The sequence below is a fragment of the Pogoniulus pusillus genome, chromosome 11 (genome assembly GCF_015220805.1).
Source record: "Pogoniulus pusillus isolate bPogPus1 chromosome 11, bPogPus1.pri, whole genome shotgun sequence".
NCBI classification, from domain to species: Eukaryota; Metazoa; Chordata; class Aves; order Piciformes; family Lybiidae; genus Pogoniulus; species Pogoniulus pusillus.
In genome coordinates, this window is record NC_087274.1 from 27029999 (window position 1) to 27045770 (window position 15772).

Genomic DNA, 15772 nt, shown 5'->3' on the forward strand with positions numbered 1-15772 from the left:
CTGTTCATGTACTTTTCACAACACTAAAACACAGACATGGCTGACCATATCTGTCCTTTTACCTGTAGGAAAAGAGCCTTTGGCACTCAAACACTGGAGGCTTTGTAGTTTGCCCTGTAGCAAACGTCTGTTACTGTGCACTACTGTGAGGGTGGTGGCACACTGGAATAGGTTGTTCAGAGAAGCTGTGGAGGCTCCAAACCTGCCAGTATTCAAAGGCAGGTTGGGTGAGGCCTTGAGCAAGCTGATGTAGCAAGGGGTGTCCCTGTCTGTGGGACTAGATGATCTTGGATGTCCTCTCCCAGCCAAGGTGTACTGGGATTTTATGATTCTGTTGTGTCAGTGAGTTGTGGCTCGCTTGGCCCCAGTCTTAAAATGCAGATGTGAGTAACCCTCTCGTTTGCAAAACTGTTATTTGTCCTGTAAGATCAGGATCTTGGCTTACTACCAGCAGACCTTGCAGGAAAGGTCACACAGGCTCGGACTGATCAGGCTGATGAGTAGCTCTGAAAACAATGATGAGAAATCAAGAGTTATCAGGGAACTTCCAGAGCGAATTGGTTCTATTTAGACTTGAAAGTACTGGTTGATACAATGATTCTTCCACAACACACCGCCTTCCGATGGGGTTTTCAGGGGGAGGAAAGTGAAGTCCTAGATGGCTGCTACTCTCTTCTCCCTAACCCATTCCTCTGGTCTTTTTGTGAAGGTAAGCTTGATCCAGGAAGGCATTTCCTGATAACATTGCTTCATTTCTGCTTTGGACCTGTACTGTAGTAGAACAAATACTGCCTGGAAAGGAGCTGGGAGTCTGGAAATCAGGGGGGTTTAAGGCCACCAGAAAGGCAATTCAAGACAGACAAGCTCTTTTGGCGTTGGTATGTGTGGGGTTTTTATACTCTTATTCCATGTACATGTATCACTGTCTATTCCTCTGATATTTATGGACCATTGCTGAGTCTCCTGTAAGTCAGCATCTCTTCTACTCATCTTAGGCTGGACTGTCCAGACAAGTTATGCTTTCTGCGATGTTTCAAGGAGAGGGCTGAAAGCACTGAAGTTTGAGTCTCACTACACTGGGTATGTTGTGAGCTGTAAGGAATGGGTTTCTCGTGCTTATTTAGGACAGATGGTTGGACTAGAGCATATAACAGAACTCCCTGCACCATGCTTTCTGAGAGCAACATGCTGCCTCCACTGTGTCTCTCCAAGACTCATTTGAAGGTTTGCTCAATCTCACCTTTTCTCCATAAAACTTTGTTGAATTACTTATACCTTGACTAAAAAGAAGGGGGATTGAAGAGTTCATGTTCCATTTAACACAGGCAGCAATCAGAAACCTACTTTTCCTCAGGTAGAGGATGATTTTTAATGAGGCACTAGTTAGGAGAGAATGCAGAGACGTGACTTGCTCTGGAAACAAACCTTGGTGGTGTTTTCCCCCTGTCCCAGCATGCCAGCTGAACTGAAATGATCTATTTGTTTTGCTGGCATGCCAACTCATTTCCAGTAATGACCAAGTTCTTATCTCTTCCAAGCTGTTATTGCAGTCATTGCATATATCTGAATAGCTTTGGCAGGAAGATATTTAAAGGTGATTTACAGTGCAGAGACAGGATTGCAGACCTTGCCAATACTTTTGCCTTCAGCTCCTGCAGACTGTTTTAAGGAGCAGAGACAGAAGAGTGGCTAGCATGCTTGCTGGGAGGGTTCCTCTTGTGTCTTCCTGCCACAGTTGTCAAATGAATTCAGGGATAACTGATCTGTAGCTAGGGCTGTCTCTAAAGCAGTCCTGGCAAATCATATCTTCATGGAAAGTGGACATTCTGGGTAAGTCTCCTAAAACAGTTGTAAAAGTCTGAGCTAGACAGGTGGTGTGAAATAAACAAATCTCTACCTGAGTTCAATAATAGCTGCTTGCTGAATTTTCTTGCTAAATTGATCTTCAGGTCTATGGTTGCCCAGAGACAGAGAAAGCAGACCTTTGTTTCCTCACACGCTTATCTTTCAGGGTCACTTCTCTCCTAATATAACAGTAGGTGCATTTGAATCATTGGCTGTTAGTATTGTATATTAGAGTTCATCTCTTGTCTGGCAGCTGGTTTGTAAATGTCCAGCTCCCTGACTTACCACAGGTTACCATGTTCCATTTCAGTGACTTGCCATAGAAGACCAGCTCTTTGGAGTTTAAATGATGTTCCTCATTCTTGTTTCTGGCACTGCTTGAAGAGAAAGGGCTGGGGGAATCCAATGGCAACTGTGGGCATGTCTGGAACTGTTGCTACCTTGGTGGTCTTTGTTTAAATGTTGGCTAGAAAGAGAGATGATGAGGTGTGTGCTGCAAGGCTCATCATGTCAGGTGATTTGCACTTAAGAGGCATGACAAAAAAGAAAAGATTTCCCAGGAGAGGGGATAAAAGGAAGGAGGAAGATTTAGCATTTAACAAAAGTAAAGAAAATGTATTTCCTCATGAGGGTGGTGAGAGACTGGAACAGGTTGCCCAGAGTTGTGGAGGCTCCTAATGTGTCAGGGCTCCAAACCAGGGTGGGTGGGATCTTGAACAAGCTGCTCTGGTGGAAGGTGTCCTTGCCCATGGTAGGAAGGTTGGAAGTGGATGATCCTGAAGGTCCTTTCTGTGATTATGTACCAATGAGCGATGAAAATGTAGCCTGCAGGGATGGATTTTTGCTCTTAGGACAAGAATGAGAATTTAGATTGGTCTTCAGTGACCTGAAGTTCATTGTCACTGAGTGTAAATTTCCTTTTCATTGTTCGGGTTAACCAGCCTGGAACTACCAGCTGAACTGCATCTTTCGGTGTTGTTCTGCTTTAACAGATGGAAATGAGGTCAGGTCTAGTTTAGCTGGCAGTCTTTCTATATGGATGAACCACGGAACCCATCCTGTGCAATTTAATAATTAATCCTTAAACAAAACCCATACTTAATTTTAAATGTTCTTGAAATGACTTCGACTCCAGCTTCGTCTTGTATTAGCATGGAGCTTTTAGTTTAAAGACATGCAAAATGAGAAACAAGAACTTTTCGGTGAAGGGGAATCTTAACAGTTTCCACTCGCTCGTTTGGTTTCTCTCTAGGCAAAGAACGAGAGCTTCCTACTCTCCAGCAGAGCTTTACTGCGCTGAAATCAGTCACTGAGGTGTCCTTATCTTTATTTATGCAGCATCTCAGATCCTGAAACAGATTCTAGTTAAAGTGTCTGTTAATCGGGTTTTTTTGTGTAGTAACTGCTCAGTAACAGAAAACGAAGGAGAGAGGCAGAAGTAGGTAGTTGTGAATGCTTTGGTCTTGTCTGATGCAATACAGCTTGTAACACCACCATCCCCCCCCCCAAGAACAAAAAAATAGAAGAGGGGAAAAAAGAAAAAGTGGTTTGGTAGGAAGCTTTGTTTCCCCATTCTATTTTTAACTTCAGCTACTGAACTGATAGGCATTAATCATCATTCTGGAAACAGTCATTTTTATAAACATTTGCATGTTTTCCTGTTAACTAAGTGGCAGTCTGTTGGTGTGGGGGAAGAATTTGTTTAGAAGTCCTGTGAGTTACGATTTTGGGAGTTATACCCATTGAACTTAGAGAGGTCAAAACTAGATCTGATCTGTGATTCCCTTTTCTTGTCCACATGTAAACCTTATTCCGAGTTAAAAATCACCTAGAAATGAGCCTTTGTGTTGTGGTTCATTAGCTTTCTTACATTCTTTTACAAGATGGTGCACTCCTTGAATTCCAATTTGAGTGAGGGGCAATCCCAATATTGGTAACACTTGTTAAAACTCTTCTCTAAAGTAAAAAAGATCTGCTTTAAAAGCCACATGGTTCAAATTTTCACCTTGAAGTCTACGTAGTTCCTCCTAGCTTCAGCAGAAGTTGCATGCATGCATCTGAATACTGGGGTTGGTGTCCAAACCAAAGTGGTATTAACCTTGAAAGCATGCAACCAAGCAGCAGAGGCTTACATTATTATGCTCTAATCTAGTGACAACCCTGCTGAAAAGAGTCAATAATTACCTTGATGTTGCTTAACAGTAATTCTATTACAACATGGCACGGAATTGTTCTGCTTCTCCTAGACCAGCTTTGAAGAGACAGAGTTGAATGTAATACAGTTGTAAACCCATTATTTCCCAGAGTGAGAGTGCCTTTCGTCTGGGGGCACTGGGGTGTGATCTCACTGCAGAGGAGGCACAGATTGTCACTGAGCACTCTTCTTTCGCTGCATGTGCTCCGACACGGTTCAGGCTAATCTAGCAATTGCACTGCTTTGACTGACACCAAGCTCTGAAGTTATCTGCTGGTCTTCTCTCGTACAAATAAAGCTGTACTCTTTAGATACAAAGGCTTGTGTAAAAGCTGATCTTCTTCCACGGTTTTTGTACTCTGTATTCCTGTAAGGATTAACATTTACATTTTATCTACTTTCATGTCCTGGTAAAGATGCAGAAAGAAATTTAGCACAAGCAAACCTGGACTATGAGCCTACAGGGTCTATTGACAGATGAAAGGCTTATAATTAGCTAATTTATAACTGACCTGTAAACTTGACTAAGCAAAATGGAGCACTTGAAGCTATGTTTGGGAAAAAGAGTGACCTGACTTGCACAACTGCAGAGCATCTGCAAGCTGTTAAATGCCTTTAATCAGACAGGCTGAAACATTCCAGCTTTCCACAGCCATTTTTCAGCCACTTGATCAGACTCCACTCTCATGCCAGGCAGATAGGTTTCCAAAGCACTGCAGAGTTTTGAGTGGTGTGGGATTTGTGTATCCAGACTTCTGTACACATTACATGGAGAAATAAGCTTTCTGCTGACAGAGTGGGCATATCTCCACTGATTGTCCTGTGTGCAGTCTCTGTTGTTTGGTGTCTAGGAGAGAGTCCTCGCTTTTGATTCCTAGTTGGAAACTTTGGGCTGTAAACTGGTGAATCTCCTCAGCTGAACACTAAGCAGAAAGAGTTTTGGTTATTTCTTTGGAGAAGAGGAGCTCTCAGGTGACCTTATTGTGGGCTTGCAGTATCTGAAGGGAGCCCACAAAAAACCTGGGGAGGGACTTTTTAGGTTATCAGGGAGTGACAGGAGTAGGGAGAATGGAGCAGAGCTGGAGATGGGTAGCTTCAGGCTGGATGTAAGGAGGAAGTTCTTCACCATGAAAGTGGTGAGACCCTGGAATGGGTTGCCCAGGGATGTGGTTGAGGCCTCATCCCTGGATCTAGGATAGGGTGTCCCTGCCCATGGCAGGGGAGTTGGAACTAGATGATCCTTGTGGTCCCTTTCAACCCTGACTGATTCTATGATTCCCTGAAGGGGTTGTTAAGCCCTGGAACAGACTGCCTAGGGAAGTGGTAGAGTCACCATCCTGGAGGTATCTAAAAGCCATTGAGATGTGGTGCTGAGGGGCATGGTCTAGTGGTGACCTGGCAGCACTCAGTTAACAGCTGGACTTGGTGATTTAAGAGTCTCATCCAACCAAAATGGTCCAGTGATCTTAGGAGCACATGAGTCTTGCTATAAGATGAGTAGTTCTTTTCCCTCTAAAGAGAGTGAGGTAGAAAACCACCCTGAAAAGTTCCAATGTGATTTGTGAGTTTGGGTTTAGGGGAACCTGAGTAAATAACATGGTGATGAACAGTCTGGCCCGTGGGTGCTCTAACGCAGGAGTGAATTAAGCATGGCAGGCTGCTGGGATTATGCTAGATAAATACTTGATGTGTGACTGTGCACTGGGGAAGGGAGGGGAATTGGATGGAAAGGAGGAATATTTGAAATGTACTTTTGATGTTTAAACCAGGAGGACAAGGTTAGAATAGCCAGGTAGAGGAAATGATTGTATGTATAGGAAGCTGTTAGAGGAAGAAGTCAGTGAAATTCTTTTTTCCTCTGAATGGGAAGTACTCACAGTGAAATGCTTTTTCCCTCTGAACAGGAGGAACTCAGAATGGAATTCTTCTTTCTCTCTGCACTCAAAGCCTCAGTAAGTCATTTCCTCCCTAGCACACTTATGTCTTTCTCCAGGCAATATCAGGATGGTTGTGAAGATGTTTGCAGTTCAGAAATGAAGCCTTATCAGAGGAATGTGTGAATGCGCTGGATGCCATCTCTTTAGCTTTGAAGTGCAGATAACCTTTCTAATAATGCTGGAAACAATGCTGATAGGATGGAACACCCTATTTCCAAATGCACACAGCACTGGGCTATATCCAAGTGATTAAGCCCAGAAAGTATCTGTCCTGTTGGCACTGTGCCTGTTGTGCCTCTGCTGCCAAGCTGGTTCTCCACATCTGTATGCCACCCTTACTCCCCAAGGGTAGAGCAGTTGTGTTTCTCCTTCTCCTTGCTGTCTGGCAGCTCTGCTTAGCAGAGTGGTTAATGGTCATGGAGGAGTGAGAAGGCTACTGGGGGGCAGAAGGACATCTTAATGGAAGAGGAGGGTGTCACAGTGCTGCTGATGCCACCTGTGTGTTTGTGCTGTGGGATTTGGCTCCCCAGCAAAGTTGCCTTAGCAGGTGGCAAGGGATTAGTAACCAATTTGTTAATTACTGAAGATGTACTAGCCCCTGATCTGATGGGCTGCAACAATATCATGCTGTTGGATAATTACTTGGTAGAAGGAAGCTCTTTGCTGGGCTATTGAACTGGAAGCTAAGGCTCTTCTTTCAGTGCTGGAGATCTTACTGTGGCAATTGATTGATGGGTTTCATTTCTCCAGAGGAAGCCAAGCAGAAAGGATTTGCAGCAGTGTCTTTGCTGTGGCAAATGGAAGTCTTTTTGTTTGAAACTCTTCCTTTGGCAACGACACAATTCCTTTCCCTCCTGGAGTGTTCTCTTCCATTTTAGCTAGCAAGGAGCATATGAATTACGTGAGTGCTTCTAATTAATTCTTGCTTCTGTCCCTGTGTACAGGTGGTATACCCTACATAGCAAGAACTTTGACAAGATCAATTGTGTATATTTCAGTTCTAATGCTTTCTGGGCTTCTCTCTATCCTTTCTTACTTAAGGATTATTTTGGGACATTCAGTTGAAGTCCAACTCCTTCAGTCTTTGCACTCAGTTTTGATTGTGCCAAGTCAGCTGCTGGTTCTCTGATAGACCACACAGAAGAGGAAGTGGTGCTGGAGCAATGGAAGTGAAGCACAGTGACTTTGTTGTTGCTTTCTTGTTGCCCATTTGAAAAGGAGAAAAAAATTGCTAGCTGCTGCTAGAATGATAAATGTCTTATCTGGTCTCAAAAGGTAAAAGAAGCCCTGTTATATCTTGTGAACAATTTGACTTATTCTTTTTAAAAATAGGTCAGCTGAAGATTATTGAATCTGTAAGTTGAAAGCTTTCACTGCTTTTCCTCTTTTCTTGTGGAGAGAATCCACACCAGAGATCTTTGGAAGGGGAACAACCACTTCTCTGATATCTTAAAGCTTTGGCTTAGAGGCAAATAGAAATGGATGTACTTGTTTGTACACTTAGAAAAAACTGGCACCGTGTTATAGCTGGAGTAATCTAACTGCCATCTGCTGTGGCTCTTCCAAGGAAAACAGCACAGCCATCAATGCAAGGCTGGCACTGTGAATCCCAACCAGTGTTGTGCTGCTCCTTGTTGGAGGTGGCTCTTTCCGGAGAGACATACCCGCGTTGTGCTACACGGATAATGAGTGTATGTACATAGACATGCACAGATGTAGGTGGAATATAACCTGAGTAACAGGAGGTGGAAAGAGGCTGCAGTTTTACCTAAACCTAGCTGATTTCCAGGATGTGCCTCTGATAACCATACTGATGCTTTTGTTTCTTTGGTATGAGAAGACCTTTGTTGAATAATCAAACTGCTTCTTGTGAGTTTTCTTTTTTCCAAGTGATCCTTTGGAGAAAAAAATCATGGACTCATAGAATCATTTTGGTTGGAAAAGTCCTTGAAGATCATCCAGTCCAACCATTCTCTAACTCTGCCGAAGCTGGTGCTAAACCATTGCCTTCAGCACCACATCTCTGCCTCTTTTCAACACCTCCAGGGATTGGGGATTCAACCACCTCCCTGGGGAGCCTGTTCCAGTCTTCCAGAACCCTTCAAGTGAGGAAGTTTCTTCTGATATTCAACCTAACCCTCCCCTCATGCAACTTGAGGCCATTTTCTCTTATCACTTGGTCTCTTCTCTCTAGTAACAACTCCCATCTGGCTTCAATGCCCTTTCAAGGGAGCTGTAGAGAGCAATGAGGTGTCTCCCCTCAGCCTCCTTTTCTCCAGGCTAAACAACTCCAGTTCCCTCAGATGCTCCTCACAATGCTTGAGCTCTAGACCTACATTTACTAGTTACTAAATGCCTGGAGTCCATGCAAGATTTAGATTTCCTGAAGGAATGGGAGGCTTTTTGGAGAGAATGTAATGCACTTGTAACATTTTCTAGGACCCCTCTGAAGCTGAGTGTTCTTTTCCTGGCTGTGGATACAATCATGTGTTGGTATTCATGTCTGTGCTTTCAGATAGTCATTGAGTGTAGTTTATTTAAAGGATGTAAAGTGTGTTCATCTATATGGTTTCAAATGCTACATAAAATGTTGCAAATAACAGCATGTATTAAAAAAGTTGGCAGAAACAGCATTTTTCTTCCTAAAAGTTTAGCTTCTCTAGACCTTTTATGTTGTGGTGGCAGTAATGCACTCAGCATCTGAGAGATGCATGATTTGTTGTTTGCTGCGGTCTGGGTGAGCTGTCGTTGTATTTACTATACCAAGATGTCAGGTTTGATTACTTGGGTTGAAACAGGATTAATCCCATTGACCCAAATTCCTGAATTTCTTTTGTCCAAGTGAAATCCAGACTCAGCTCTTCATTGTGTCCAACAAGTGACTCGTGGTTGGAATGCTTTAAGACTTATCTAGGATGAGTATAGCAGGTAGATAAGCTGTAAATATTGTAAAGGCTTCTGGTGGAAGGGTTAGGTGCTCCATCTGAATTCTGTGAAAGACAGATTGAGAATGAAAGCATTCTGTATGGGCTCCTTGGACAAAATGACTGTTAGTTGTGGGCAGTGCACAAAACATTAGGTTTTGGAGGTCACCAAGGAGAGTGCCCTTCTCTCATAACCACTTCATCTCTGCAAGGACTCTTGCTGCACTATTTTGAAAGAGCTTTTAAAAGAAACCTTTTAGAAAGGATGGTGCACAAAGTCAGTGTACTGTGTGTAGCTTGTTCTGCTAAGAAGACTGGGAAGGTTGCTGGGCTCCATAACATGCACCATTTCTTTCAGAAGTGCATCCATAGGTTTTTATTTAAGGTGAATGTTATAAATAAAAGTAAATTTTGGAGGTGGAAAGTCAATGAGGCTAGGGGTCAGCCAAATGTTCTTTGGATCAGCTTTGGTGTGACCATAAGAATTAAAAAAATAGACATCTAAAAAAAATAGATATCTAAGAAAGAATTTGGAAAGAAGCAAATTCTCTGTGATACGATCAGTTAATGTGATGTGAAGAAACATCTTCAAATTAATAGGGGTAAGGGGAGAGAAATAATCTGACTGGACTGTAGAGTGTATGCAAAGAAATACCAGGCTTCTGCTAGATTCCACCTTTGGCTACAGTAAGTCCCAATGTGTGGGTTTAGAGGAGTTGGGGGGAAGGAAATGTGAATGTTCCAGTGCACAAACTGGGGAGTCTTTCTGAGCACTTGAAGGGCCAATAGGAATAGTCATAATGAACAGTTGTGAGGACACTTAGAGAAGAGTGAAAGAACTGAGCAAAAATAGAGAATATTCTTCCAGCTGAGGATTTAGAAGCTCTGGGACTTCCTGGTGTCATTTTTGCAATGCCAGAGACTGAGGTCTTGGAACCTGAGATGGATTTCTGAGTTCCCAGTTTCTCAGTTACTGTGCTCTAAGTTCAATGTGTTACAGGATTTTTCTTCTCATTTTGTTTTGGTTTGATTTCTTCCTCCTCTGCAAGCTTAATGATCAACATGCTAGGGAGGAGTTTAACTGATATGGGCAGTACTACTGGATCCATTCCCATGCTCTTTAGTGTTCTGAATCATAGAATCATAGAATCAACCAGGTTGGAAGAGACCTCCAAGATCATCCAGTCCAACCTAGCACCCAGCCCTAGCCAGTCAACTAGACCATGGCACCGAGTGCCTCATCCAGGCTTTGCTTGAAGATCTCCAGGGACGGTGCCTCCACCACCCCCCTGGGCAGCCCATTCCAATGCCAATCACTCTCTCTATGAAGAACTTCCTCCTAACATCCAGCCTAGACTTTCCCCAGCACAACTTGAGACTGTGTCCCCTTGTTCTGTTGCTGGTTGCCTGGGAGAAGAGCCCAACCCCCACCTGGCTACAGCCTCCCTTCAGAGAGTTGTAGACAGCAATGAGGTCTGTCCTGAGCCTCCTCTTTTCCAGGCTGCACACCCCCAGCTCCCTCAGCCTCTTCTCACAGGGCCGTGCTCCAGGCCCCTCACCAGCCTTATTGCCCTTCTCTGGACACCTTCCAGCACCTCAACATCTCTCTTGAATTGAGGGGCCCAGAACTGGACAGAGGACTCAAGGTGTGGCCTGACCAATGCTGAGTACAGGGGCAGAATAACCTCCCTTGTCCTGCTGGCCACACTGTTCCTGATGCAGGCCAGGATGCCATTGGCTCTCTTGGCCACCTGGGCACACTGCTGGCTCATGTTCAGCTTTATCCCAGTGTGAGTTAACCCTTCCAGAGGCTTTTGTAAGAGTGTAAGCCTTGACTCTGGAGGCAAGCCGGAATGGAAGGTGATTTGAGGAAAAGAGTTAAGTGACATCCAGATCAGATGGCAAGTAAGAATCTGGAGCTTGTATTTTAGCTCCTGGCCTTTGACCTGCCTGACTGCCAGCTGTTTGTCACTTGCATGGTATGATGTGTGTTTCTCATACCTATTGTGAAACCTTGCTGGACCCACGGTTGGCACTATGCCACTAACACATTTGATTAGGCAAACTGTGAGCCGTGGTGAAAGACTGGAATGTTGTTGGCCATGTTTTGTGATGTTGCATATGAATGGCTTCTCTACTCAAAGAAGACATGTGTGAGCTCACGTTTGAATGCAACTCTGCAGCACCTTCAGAGGTGCAGATCAGTGCTGGGTGCGTCCTTGCTCTTGGGGTCCATTTAAACAAAACTTAAGGGGAATATTTTTCTTTCTTGTGATCATATTTCTGAAGCAAGAAGTGATTTCCATAAAAGAAATGATAATGTAAAATGGCACTGTCCAAACAGCCCTGTGGAAGCAGCCCATTGCCTGTGACTGTAGCCTTTTAAGGTTATTTTAAGTGACATGAAGTGCCTACTGTTGTTGGAGTCCAGAGGATACCGTGAAGATGATCAGAGGGCTGGAGCACCTCTGCTTTGAAGACAGGCTGAGAGAGTTGGGGTTGTTCAGCTTGGAGAAGAGAAGGCTCCAGGTAGACCTTAGAGCAGGCTTCCAGGATTTTTACCAAGGCATGGATTGGCAGGAAAAGGGGTGCTGGCTTCAGACTGGAAGAAGCTGGATTTAGATGAGACATGAGGAAGAAATTCTTCCCCATTAGGGTGCTGAGGTGCTGGAATGGTGTGGGAAACTTTGTAGGAGCTGTTGCTTTGCAATCAATATGTAAGCGACTTGAACAAAGCGGGTAAAGATGTTGTGTCCTTGTTGTGCAGCTGTGTAGAAGAAACATAGTAATAAAATAGTCGTAGATATATTTTAGAATTAGCTGTATCCTGGCCTACAAGGACGATGCCTCCCTAGCTAGTCATACTGAGTGCTGCCTTTGTTTATTCAATATGCCTTTGTTTATTCAATATTCAATATGCCTTTGTACTCATTAACGAATATGCCTTAACCACAAAATATGTAGCAATGTGTAGTATGGACCAATTAGAAATTAACATGTAATTCTGATGTAATCCTATAACAGCCTTCTGATATAGTATAAAAGCGTTCTGATTTTTGTATTAAACGGCTTACATTTTACAATCTATATTGGATTCCGTAAGTCCTTTTCCTCAACTTCAGCAGCAGTCAGCATGCAAACAGCGACACCTAGCGACAGAATGGGTGGCCCAGAGCAGCTGTGGAGGCTGCAAGCCTGACAGGGTTCAAAGCCAGGTTGGATGGGGCCTTGAGCAAGCTGGTCTGGTAGGAGGTGTCCCTGCCATGTCAGGGGATGGGAACGGGGTGATCTTGAAGTTCTCTTCTGACCTAAGCCATTCTAGGATTCTATGATTCTGTGACTGCTCCCTCTCATACCTTCCAAATGAAAACTGCTTGTTTATTGCTCTCTTTCTGGTACAGCCTCTCAGTGTACATTTGTTTTAATTTTAAAATCTTGCCCTACAATCCCAGCTATGCATGACCTGGTGGTTACAATTAAATTCAGCTTTTGTAAAAAGCAAGCACAAGCTTGCAGAAATTCTTCTTTCCACTCCATGTATATGTCCAAGAAAATGTAAGCAGGGGTTACCTAACCGATGAAATATGCAGTAGCTGTAAATCCTCATTGCTGTAATCCATGCTCCTACCTGTTTCAGGCTCTTGGATTTAGTGTTTCGTGTGGCTGGAGGTGGGAGTGGCAAAATACTGAGGCCTTACAACATCTTTTAGAGAAGTTCCTATCGTGATTGAAAAGGGAAGAGCCAACTGGGCTGGTTCTGGTGCACCAACTCGCGTGAGGGCTTGAGCGCAGTGTTGGAGGTGGGGACTGCCCATGAGCAATGCTGCCAGCTGGGCCTTCTAGTTCTATAAATTACACTTACATGGTTATGAGCTTATTTTGAGACTCTGCTTCCTAGTCAGATTTTCCAAGTATAAGAAGAGCAAACTCTGAGATGCTTCGCTGTGTCACTACTAAGAAACCAGCACCATCTACTGTGTCGTGCAGCAGCAAAATGAATCTTTGCGGTTGCACTTTGTCTTTCCAAACAAAGATAGGAAGTGTTCGTTTCCTTTTGTCTTCTCAGGGTCTGATAGAAGTTGAACTTCCTTCTTGGTGCAGCCTTTTGCCTGCAGAGGTATGCAACCTTAAGCAGAAGGTTACTGCAGTCCACCAGGAGAGGTAAATGCAAGCTTGAGGGGCTTACAGATGGCCTGACCAAATTCTTCCCCTCAACCAAGGCTTGCTGAATTCCTGCAGTATTCAACTACTAGGCTCTTACTGGGGCCAGAAACAGAGTTTATAAATTTACTCATTGCATTTTTTTACTGAGACACCTTAAAGAGGACTTCCTAAGCTTTATGTGGTTTTGTTTTTTGCAATATTCTGCTGCAGGAATGTTTTTTAATTGCTTATATACAGGAAATTTTCTACTTGCATCAAATATTCTCCTTAGCTGGCAATAGTTGTCTTGGACCAAGGTTTTGTGCAAGCACAGTATATAATGAACTGATGGGTGTTGTATGCATTCATAGAATCCTAGAAAGGTTTGGATGGAAAGGGCCTTCAAGATAATCTTGTTCCACCTCTCTTGCCATGGGCAGGGACACCTCCTGCTGAACCATGTTGCTCAAGGCCCCATCCAACCTGCCTTTGAACACTGATGGGCTTGGAGCCTCCACAGCTTCTCTGGGCAGCCTGTCCCAGTGCCTCATCAACCTCATGGGGAAGAATTTCTTCCTCATGCCTCATCTAAATTTTGCCAAAATGGTATAGTATCCCAAAAAAGGCAGAAAATGGTTTACATGAGTATAGGTCTCTAGAGTGGGTTTTCTACTTTTCTTCCTTTTTTTTTCCTCCTGGGCTATTGATGTTATTTAAATTGATTTAATTAAAATTCTGAGAAAGTACAAAAAATATTTCCTAACAGGAGATTTAACTTTTTATGGCAAGATATCTGCTGCCTAAATGAGCTTTATATTCATTACTGCATAGTTCAGTCCCCCTTGTAAATTTCTAAAAGCCTGTATTTAGATGTTCCTTTCACTGAAGTCCAGTGATCTGCTATCATAGATACTTCAAGGTGTTTGACATCTAAGCAGAAATGACTTTGTAGTCCAAGAAGCTTCTTAAGTTATCAGTTAGGAGGACATCAGTGACAGAGCTGTCTGCTGTTCATCACAAAGCAGCCTAACAGTGAGGCTGTTTCAATAGCAGTGTCATAGAACCAAAAACTTCTGCCAAAGAAATCAGTTACTTGTGGAAGGTCCCACTTGAGGTGTCTGCATGTGTTTGGGGAAGCTTCCTTTGCAGCTGTGTGCAAGACTGGGTCAATCACATTTCTGCTTCTGCTCAGTCATGTAATTGGTTTTTTTTTCACTCTTGCTTAGTTTCAGTTGTTCTACAAGCACCGATCAAAACCATCAGTCAGTCACAACAGCTGCATTTGCAGGCTTCTTTACAAGGACCTTGCATATAGGTGAGTTCAAAGGAGCAAGGAACCTGTCCACCTGGTTTGAATAGTGAAGGAGAACAAAAGCCTAATGTGTCTTCAAACTTACTGAAAAGAGCATGTTTAAGAACTTGCCTCCTGTGAGAGACTGGGTGTTACCTGCCCCCCCACTCTTATGAAATCACCCAGGCTAGACTCTGCCAAGCTGGAAATTAGAATGAAGCTGTATAGTTACAGCTTAGCACAATATACAAGCAGATGTTTACAATCTGTACAGCTATAGACAGAAATAGACGAGTTAGAAAGAAATATAGAAACACAACACCCCTCCCAGAAACCACAGTCCCCAGGAGGGGCTCCCAACCACCTTTCCACCCCCTTTCCACCCCTCTACCTTATCCCAGACTTTGCCTTACATTCAAGGTGAATTTGGAGAATTGGCCAGGGGGGTTAGGGAGCAGAAGGATTAGTCACATAGACAGCAGGTTAGGGAGAAAAGTGCAGGCAGCCAGAGACACACAGCCACTGTGTTATCTATGTTTGTGTTCTTGCTTCTATACATCTAAGCAAGCCTATGAGTGAAGTAGACATCACCATTGTTTCATTTTCACAGCCTATCATCTAATTCTACTCACCAAAATATCCCAACTAGGCTCAAACTAGCACACCTCCTGTTTAGAGTGTTACTTACACCAAATGTTACTGCCGTGGTCTGACAAAGACTTGAGGCAGCAGAAATCCTTTAAACTTACCTTTAAAAGCTACTCGTGATAAAATTGCCAATAGAGAAAATGATGCTAGGATAGCTGTGATGATTTGAATTCCATCTTTACCTACATCAGTGTGAAGTCAGAGGTTATTTTTCAAGGCTAGCTGCTGTAAGAGAATCTGTTAAATAATGATGTCCTTGTGTTTTGCAGAAGGTTCCTCTCCAGCTGCATGATCTAGCTTGGTTTTCTTTACAAGCTATGCCTACACTGCAAATACTGTGGTCTATAGATCTTTGAGCAATGTGTGACATGAACCATATCCACAAACCAAAGCCATTGTATCATCTCCTAGGACTTGTACCAAGCTGTTTGGTGAAACAACCAAGAAAAGTTGTAACTCTGATTTAAAATTGATAAACTCTTTCTATCAAGTATGGCTTATCTATTGCAGACCAATGCTGGCTGGCTTTGATGGAGTTTAGTACATCCATAAATGTTTTCAGCTTAAAAGCTGTGGAGTGTAAATAGAAACTCAGAAGCTTTTTGACCTGAAGAGTTTCTCAGTTTTAAATTGAATATAGATTATCAAGACTTCAAGGTACCTTTCCACATATATTTAATTAAGTAAAAACACTATTAAAACTTCTTCAGCTTCTCAGTAAGCTGAATGAAGGAGTGCTAGCAGAAGTTTGAAGAACAGGGATTCTTTTGGCATCAAAAGAAGATTTTTG